The sequence below is a fragment of the Elephas maximus genome, chromosome 10 (assembly GCF_024166365.1).
Source record: "Elephas maximus indicus isolate mEleMax1 chromosome 10, mEleMax1 primary haplotype, whole genome shotgun sequence".
Classification (NCBI taxonomy): Eukaryota; Metazoa; Chordata; class Mammalia; order Proboscidea; family Elephantidae; genus Elephas; species Elephas maximus.
The window spans coordinates 76104270-76113763 of NC_064828.1; positions in this window are offsets into that span (position 1 = coordinate 76104270).

Here is a 9494-nt window from a genome sequence, read left to right on the forward strand (position 1 = left end):
AATAGACCAAAATGGATGTCAGAGAAGACTCTGAAACTTGCTCTTTAATGTTGAATAGCTAAAGCAAATGGAAGAAATGATGAAGTAAAAGAGCTGAAGAAAAGATTTCAAAGGGCAGCTCAAGAAGACAAAGTATTATAATGACACGTGCAAAGACCTGGCATTCGAAAACCAAAAGGAAAGAACACGCACGGCATTTCTCAAGCTGAAAAAAACTGAAGAAAAAATTCAAGCCTTAAGTTGCAATACTGAAGAATTCTACAGGGAAAATATTAGACAACACAGAAAGCATCAAAAGAAGATGGAAGGACTAAAGAGTCACTATACCAAAAAGAGCTGGTTGACGTTCAGCCATTTCAGGAGGTTAGCATGTGATCAGGAACTGGTGGTACTGAAGAAAGAAGTCCAAGCTGGGCTGAAGGCATTGGTGAAAAACAAGGCTCCAGGAATTGACGGAGTATCAGTTGAGATGTTTCAACAAATGCATGCAGCACTGGAAGTACTCACTCATTTATGCCAAGAAATTTGGGAGATAGCTACCTGGCCAACTGACTGGAAGAGATCTACATTTATGCCTATTCCAAAGAAAGGTGATCCAACAGAATGCAGAAATTATCGAACAATATCATTAATATCACACACAGTAAAATTTTGCTGAAGATCGTTCAAGAGTAGCTGCAGCCATACATCGACAGGGAACTGCTGAAAATCCAAGATGGATTCAGAAGAAGATATAGAACCAGGGATATCATTGCTGATGTCAGACGGATCCTGGCTGAAGGCAGAGAATACCAGAAAGATGTTTACCTGCATTTTATTGACTATACAAAGGCATTCGACTGTATGGAGCATAACAAATTATAGATAACCTTATGAAGAATAGGAATTCCAGGGCACTTAATTGTGCTCATGAGGAACCAATATATAGACAAAGAGGTAATCATTGGAACAGAAAAGGGGATACTGCATATTTTAAAGTCAGGAAAGGTGTGTGTCGGGGTCATATCTTTTCACCATACTTATTCAGTCTGTATGCTAAGCAAATAATACGAGGAGCTGGACTATATGAAGAAGAACGCAGCATCAGGATTGGAGGAAGACTCATTAACAACCTGTGTTATACAGATGACACAACCTTGCTTGCTGAAAGCAAAGAGGACTTGAAGCACTTACTGATGAAGGTCAAGGACTACAGCCTTCAGTATGGATTACGCCTCAACATAAAACAAAAATCCTCACAACTGAACCAACAAGCAACATCATGGTAAATGAAGAAAAGACTGAAGTTGTAAAGGATTTCATTTGACTTGGATCCACAGTCTACACCCTTGGAACGGCAGGCAAGAAATGAAAAGACACATTGCACTTGGCAAATCTGCTGCAAAAGACCTTTTTAAAGTGTTAAAAAGCAAAGATGTCACTCTAAGGACTAAGGTGTGCCTGACCCAAGGCATGTTGTTTTCAATTGCCTCATATGCAGGCAAAATCTGGACATTGAATAAGGAAGACAGAAGAAGAATTAATGCCTTTGAATTATGGTGTTGGTGAAGAATATTGACTATACCATGGACTGCCAACAGAACAAACAAATCTGTCTTGGAAGAAGTACAGCCAGAATCTCCTTAAAGGGAAGGATGAAGAGACTGATTCTCACATACTTTGGACGTGTTGTCAGGAGGGATCAGTCCCTGGAGACGGACATTATGGTTGGTAAAGGAGATGGCCATTGAAAAAGAGGAAGACCCTCAACCAGATGAATTGGCACAGCGACTGCAACAATGGGCTTGAGCATAACACGGATTGTGCGGATGGCTCAGGACCAGGCAGTGTTTCTTTCTGTTTTACATGGGGTCGCTGAGTCAGAACCCACTTAACAGCACCTAACAACAACATACACATAGGTAGTAAAAAAGTATTTAAAAAGTTAAAAGGCAGGTGTTTACTATTTTTTAAACTGTACATACTGTATTTTACTCTTGAATTCATGATATATTTCACAGTAATAAAGTACAATATAGAGTATTTATATAATTTAGGGAGTCCCTGAGTGGCTCAAACAGGTAAGTGTTTGACTACTAGTCAAAATATTGGCAGTTTAAACCCATCCAGAGGCACCTCAGCAGACAGGCCTGGCAATCAGCTTCCAAAAGGTCTCAGCCTTGAAAACTCTATAGAGCAGTTCTAGTCTTCACGCATGGGGTTGCCCTGAGTCAGAATCTACTGGACCGCAACTAACAATAACAAGTCATTGAATTCTATAGTCTGTGAGAAAAGGGAAGGCTCTTGGCCCCTGCTTCACATCTTTATGAAAAGTAGCCTACCCAAACATGGCTTCGTCATGATCAGATCCCGGTGCAGACATCAATGGGTAGCATGAAGTATAGCTCTGGGTAACAGAAAATTCAAGATCTTCCCTAGTCTGACTCCAGCTGACCTTTTTTGTCTTGTTTTCTACCATGACATCTGCTGTAGCCAAACCACCCCACTCACTGATACTTCTCGGCCTTTGCTTCTACCATTCTTACTCCTTACTACTTTTAATTCTAAAAACTGTGCTTTTTTTTTTATTACCATCAAGTTACCTGCCAGCAGTAGCTATTTTGCATTTTTTTTAAAAAAGTTATTTTTAAATACAACGGCAAGAGCAAAATTGTCATGTCTAAACCAACGGACTTCAGTTTCAAATGAAAATTGCAGATGCCAACACATTTGCCTGTGATTATCTATGATTATGCTTCTGACAGAATCATCTTTTGTTTGAGCTAAGCACAGCTTGTTTTTGACATATAATTGTAGAATTAGAGATCCTGACCTCTCACAGGACTTACAGAATTGTAGTAAAATTATCCGTGCTTTGTATGCGTGCTTCGTAAGCATTCTAGTTGCAAAGCCACCCACAGAAGGTATCTCCCCGATTTTAAAGTTTAGAAAACTGAAGACAAGAGGGAAGGTTTTAATCAATAAAATAGCTATAACACGGCAGGTTGAGTAGGTTTAAACTAGTGTGTTAGTAGTAGAAATAAAAGGGGCAACAATATTTAAACACAAAAGAGGGAGCTGCGATGACGCAGGCGTTAAGTACTCCTCTGCTAACTGAAAGGTTGGTGGTTCAAACCCACCAGCCGCTCTACAGGAGAAAGCTATTGGTAGTCTGCTCCCGTAAAGATTTACACCTTTGGAAACTCAAGGGGACAGTTCTACTTTGTCCTATAGGGTTGCTATGAGCCGGTATCGACTTGATGGCAATGGGTTAAACATGAGAAACTGTCAGGTCTTAGTTTTTCCTGCTATCTGCCGGACTTTATTTATGCAGTAGTTAACTAAATAAAAATAGATTTATCAACAAACATTTGCTGAGCATCTGCTAAAATGCAAGGCAAAATATTAGATACTGACAGAGTTACAAAGATGAATAATATGACATAGACTGCATCTCTGAGACGCTTCCAGTGTAGGACGGGGGAATCGTCCAGGGTTTTAGATTAGTTTTTTTGTTGTTGTTATAACAGCTTCTGTTTGTGGGCCAGAAGGCTAGACACTGTGCTCTCAGTTAACACACCAAAAACAGCGTCCGTGGTGCAGTGGTTAAAGCGCTGGACTGCTTACCAAATGGTCGGCTGCTGGAAACCACCAGCAGCTCTGTGGAAGTAAGAAATAGCAGTCTGCTTCTGTAGAGATTTACAGCCTTGGAAACCCTGTGGGGTTGCTATGAGGTGGAATCAACTTGATGGCAGTGAGTTTAGGTATTGGTAGTACTCTTTACCATTAAATGCCTTCAGAATGCAGTTAGTAAATTTGTAAGTGCACCAGGAGGAGGAACACACTGACCTATAACAGTGTATTATTTTTCAGTGAAATGGTATCTTAGTTTACTGGAGGCTTAAAGTGAATCTTGATGACAATATTTACTACTATTAAGATGATTAATGAGTTTCATGTCACAATTAAAATAAAAATTTTCACCTCCCTGATGAACAGGACTGTCCAGATGTCGAAAGCTCTGAAACTCACAATTATTCAGAAAAATGATTGCATAAACCCTCAAGCTATGACAATCTTTTGCAAATGTATCTGATTCTAGGACGTCAGCACAGCTATAGGTTTGAACTTCAGGCTTAAGTAACATTTGTTTGGAACAGCACAGGCTTCTCAGCACAAATCCCCTTTTTGTCTTCTATTGTTATGACTATGACGGAAATGTTGAATCATACGAATTAGTAATATTGATGGTAAAATAATTAGTAATAAAGAGAACTTTGTATTGTCCTTGAGTGAGTTCAAATAGACAGAAATCAGAGGAGTATTTTGCTGTTAAGTAATTTCAGCACTTTGAAGATCATCCAGGACAAGGAATTACGACGCTAAAGATTATTTTTACACACACCCATTACCCTTCCATAATCAAGCAAACTAAAATATAGTAAGCTGATTGTATTTTAGAGGCTCTTAAAGAGTCTCTGGAGGAAACCCTGGTGGTGTAGTAGTTAAAAGCTCAGGCTGCTAACCAAAAGGTCAGCAGTTCAACTTCACCAGGCACTCCTTGGAAACCCTATAGGGCAGTTCTACTCTGTCCTATGAGTCAAAATCAGCTCGACGGCAACAGGTTTTTGTTTTTTGGAGATTCTCTAGACTGGGAATTACAAACTTTTTTTTTTCTTAACAGCGGTATATACTTCCTTTAAACAAAATCATACACAGCAGCCTAATACATAAAACTAATAAAATAGAGCTGTCTGGAAGGGGGTGGGAAATTCTCCTCTGCCTAATAAATGGAGAAAATAAGTAAGTTACATCATGAAGCCTTTGATGAGAAGGATGACTCACAGCTGAGAGAATCTGCACTTGACTGCTTTGACAGAGTACTTTGTCAGCATGGAGAACAGTCCTGCAATTCAGAGTAAGAATACTTAGAAACTGTATTTCCTATTACATTCGCAGAAAATAAATTATTACTAATGGAAACATGACCAAATATGGCCAATAGCTCCTATTTATATTAGCCACACAAATGTGTAAGTGTAAATAGTCTCAGACCTCAAAGTTAAAAGATTCAGAAAAATAATAATTAGAATTTACAATTATCCACGTTACTATTCTGGTAATGGTGGAGTAGTTTATACTGGCCCAACCCTTCCACAGATAACAATTTTAAATCCTGGGTAAAATGTAATTACTACCTAATTGACAGCACTGGAGAGTGACCAAAAGCAGCTAAAAACTAGAGAGGGGTTGACCCTTGGAAGAAGGGAAGCGCACTGAGCTATAATTGCAATATAGAAACCAGAGATCATAAGAGGTTACCAAAGGTGGAGGAAGGGGACAAAGAGGAGTTTTTGCTTAGGGAGCATTGAGTTTATGTTAATGTGGGTGGGACAATACCGAAAAGGATAGTGCTAATGGTTGCGCAAAGCGAAGAATGTAAACAATGTTACTAAATTATATATGTAGAAATTGTTGAATTGGTGAATGTCTTGTGTATATTTTCACCACAATAAAAACAATGCAGAAGAGGAAAAATACAGCAGTGTTACTTTTTAAAAAAATTACTCAATGTAATTCACCGTATTAGCAGAATAAAGATTATTACAATAGATGCAGAAAAATATTTTGACAAATTCAGCGCTTATTCATGATTAAAATCCTATAGCAAGTAGGCATTGGTGAAATTTTTACAGCTATCATCACACTGAATGATGAAATAGTGAACGCTTTCTCCCTCAGATGGGGAATAAGGCAAACATACCCACTCTCACCACTTCTATTAAACATCGTATATGGTTCAGAAAAACATATATAAATGCATACATGAAAATACACACATACATAAAAGTCAGAGAGAATAATAAAGCAAAAGGTGCAAAATAGAAACAATTTGTGAGTCTGGTGTGTATATGAGAGTTCCCTATACTATTTTTGCAGGTTTTCTGTAAATTTGAAATTATGTAAAAATAAAAAGTTGAAGAAGTTACGCTATAAGCATATATATGTATAAACGTATGTGTGTGTGTATGTACTAAATTCAATGGTGGGTAAGTGTATGCTCTTAGTGTTAAGGTTAAAATAGCGATCCTTAGTCTAAAGAAAAACAAGCCTCCTGTGGGACAAGTCCTACCATTCTCTATTCCTCAGATCTTTTGTTTTGTGAAGTACACAGGATTTGGGGAAAGATACCTCACTTTATCTCGACCCTTAATCAACACTAACAACCTCATATCCAGGATCTTCTCAGGATTAGCTCTGCCTGGCATTGGAAACACTTATAATCGCAACTTTAAATCTGTTCATGAAGCAATTATGTTTCTGTTAACCTGCTTCTAGGAATGGATTGGACATATCATCAGGAGAGGCCAGTCCCTGGAGAAGGACATCGTGATTGGTAAAGTACAGGGGCAACAATGGGTTCAAACATAGCCAACGATTGTGAGGACCGCACAGGACCAGGCAGTGTTTTTTCCTTCTGTTGTACATGGGGTTGCTATGAGTCAGAGCCGACCTGATGACACCTAACAACAACAACAAAAACAGGAATGGATTACTTGAGGGAATTAGTACTGTCCAAAAAAGGACAATGTTCATCTTTCATGATAAATTTGTCCACAAAATCCACAGGAGTTTGTACTGTCTTTCAATATGTGGAGATGTTTTATAAAACCATAGAAATACAAGGCTTTAATGAAGGTTTTTAGTTTTTATCATTATCAATATTATACACTTTAATCTCTTACAGTTGGTTATTTTGATGTTTACTGCCACATCTCTAAACAAGTTTATTTATTTATTCTGTAAGCAATGGGTGACAAGAGGGAGAGAGTAGTGGGTAAATAAGAGAGGCTGTGTGAAGAACAGAAGGTCAGTAAAGGGATCACATGGTTCTACTAAACATGATTTGACACTCTGCAGAGAAGTCTGGCCCTGGGCAGAAAGAATTGCCACAATTTTTCAAAGAGTAACACAAGGATAAAATAACTTTATTATGTCACTTGTTTTTCTCCTAACAGAAACTTCATTTTCACTGGGCTGTCTTCAAACAGTTTTATCTTTTAAAAAGTCTATCACCTTGAAAAATCCTTAGCTAGAAACATGATAACAGAGCCAGAACAATTTAACAATTATCCCGGATTCTGATGTCTGAGGATGGTGGCTATTGAGAAGATACAGTACTTACTAACTTGGCTGGGCTTCCTTTTCCTTGATACTTCTTTTTTTTCCTAGATTCTATAATTGCTAATGAAAAGCCTATTGATGAGAAGTTCATGTTCGTCTGATTATTATTCTCTTTTCTATTAATCTGTTCACCCTTCCCTACCCTCCCACCTCTCAGTCTCAGTAGCTTTTAAAGATTTTCTCATTATCTTTGATTTCTACAGTTTAACTCCAGTGAGTTAAAGTATGGATTTGCTTGTATTTATCCTAATTAAGAGTCACTGGAATTTTTCAATCTTAGGATTCATGTGTGGGAAACTTCTCCACCATCATCTTGTTGAATATTCCTTCTCTCCCATTCTCTTTACTTTCTTCTCCTGAAGTTTTTATTAGTCGTATATCAGAGATTCCCTTTTCATTTTTCTTAAATTTGCTTTCATATATTCCATTTCTTTTTCTTTCTGCATCATCTTCTGAATGGTTATTTCCCCCCACATCTATCATTTTCTCTCTATTCTTCCATAATATCCTTTTTTATAGTTTCTCATCATTTCCTCTGTGAAGATGACAAGTATACTTTAACGTTGCTCTATCACCTATGGTATCTGGGTGTTTGTTGTATTTATTGTTTGTCTCATCTGCTGTCTTTTTTTTAATTGTAATTTAGATGAAGGTTTACAGAACAGGCTAGCTTCTCATTAGACAGTCAGTACATACATTGTTTTATGACACTAGTTAACAACCGCATCACGTCAGTACTCTCCCTTCTCGACCTTGGGTTCCCTAATACCAGCTTTCCCATCCCTTCCTACCTCCTAGCCTTGCCCCTGTGCTGTTGTGCCCCTTTAGTCTTGTTTTGTCCTACAGGTCTGTCTAATCTTTGGCTAAAAGGTGTACTCCAGAGTGACTTCATTACTAGGCTAAAAGAGTATCCAGAGACTATACTCTTAGGGTTTCTCCAGTCTCTGTCAGGCTAGTAAGTTTGGTCTTTTTTTTTTTTTGAGTTAGAATTTTGTTCTACATTTTTCTCCAGCTCTGTCCGGGACTCTCTAATGTGATCCCTGTGCTGACTGTCTCTTGTGGGTATTATTTCCTTTCTAATTTTTGACTGAGTTCATTCTCGGTGAGTGTTATCTCTTGTGGGAATCCTACGTACTCTGGGTACTGAAGTTGCCTCGATGGGGTCTTTTCTAAGTTGGCTTTGGTAAGGCCCTGTGGGTTTTCGGGTTCTATATGAGTTTTTTTTTATATGAGTTTCTGAAGCCCTGGTGGCACAGTGGTTAAGAGCTCGGCTGCTAACCAAAAGGTTGGCAGTTTGAATCTGCCAGCTGCTCCTTGGAAACTCCGTGGGGCAGTTCTCTGTCCTGTAAGGTCACTATGAGTCAGAATTGATTAGACAGCAATGGATTTTTGGTTTTGTATATGAGATTTTAATTTCCTCATCTTGACGGCCACTCATAGCAGAGGTTTTGGGTTCAGATTTCTCTTGATGACTTCTTTTCCCTCTATGGCCCAGCCTGTTCAATGTTTCCACGCCTATCTCCATACATGCTAGTGGGTAGATTTTTCTTCTCCTTGTTTCACAGGCAGAAGAGTGTTTCCTGGCTACAGGCTTTTTGCAGAGAGCTTAATTCCACCTCTACCTGTACAGGAGTCTGTGGTTGTGGTCCCAAGTCCTGTTTTCTCAAGACACTTAAACCCTAGCACACTAGGATTTTATTTGTGTCTGATCCTTTAGCTTTAACTTATGATCACTGTTCTGGCTTTAAGTTTCTCTTCATTTTCTGGCTCTTGGGAATTTTTGGGTGGCATGTATAAAAAGAAGAACCAGAGAAATTATCTTTAGATGTTAAATAGTGACTATGAAAATAAAAAAATAAAAACAATGTAAGTTAATTGCACTCCTGATATGTATCTGTTATACTATTTAAGGTTTAACTCCAAATAGCTCATAGCCTTCTAATTTGTAAGATCTATGTAAATTTGTAGACTTTTTTTTTTTTAAGTTATTGTTTGCTTACTGGTTTCATGGAGGCACAGAACTCCCAGGTTGGAAGGGTAGGTGTTCTAGGCAAAGCATGGCATAGTGGAAAGGATAGGACTTTAGCATCAGGCAGACCTGAGGTCACATACAGGCTCTAGCACTTACTATTATCTGACTTTGGGCAATGTACTTAATTTCTCAAAGTGGAAGCAAAGTGTATACAATTATACTACCTATCTAATATAGCTGCTGAGAGGATTAAATGTGATTTTAACAGCTAATAATAACTGGGTATTTATGATGTGCTAGCTGCTCTGCTGGGTGCTTTACTGAGTTATCTCTTTTAATGTATGTGAAATTCCTAGCC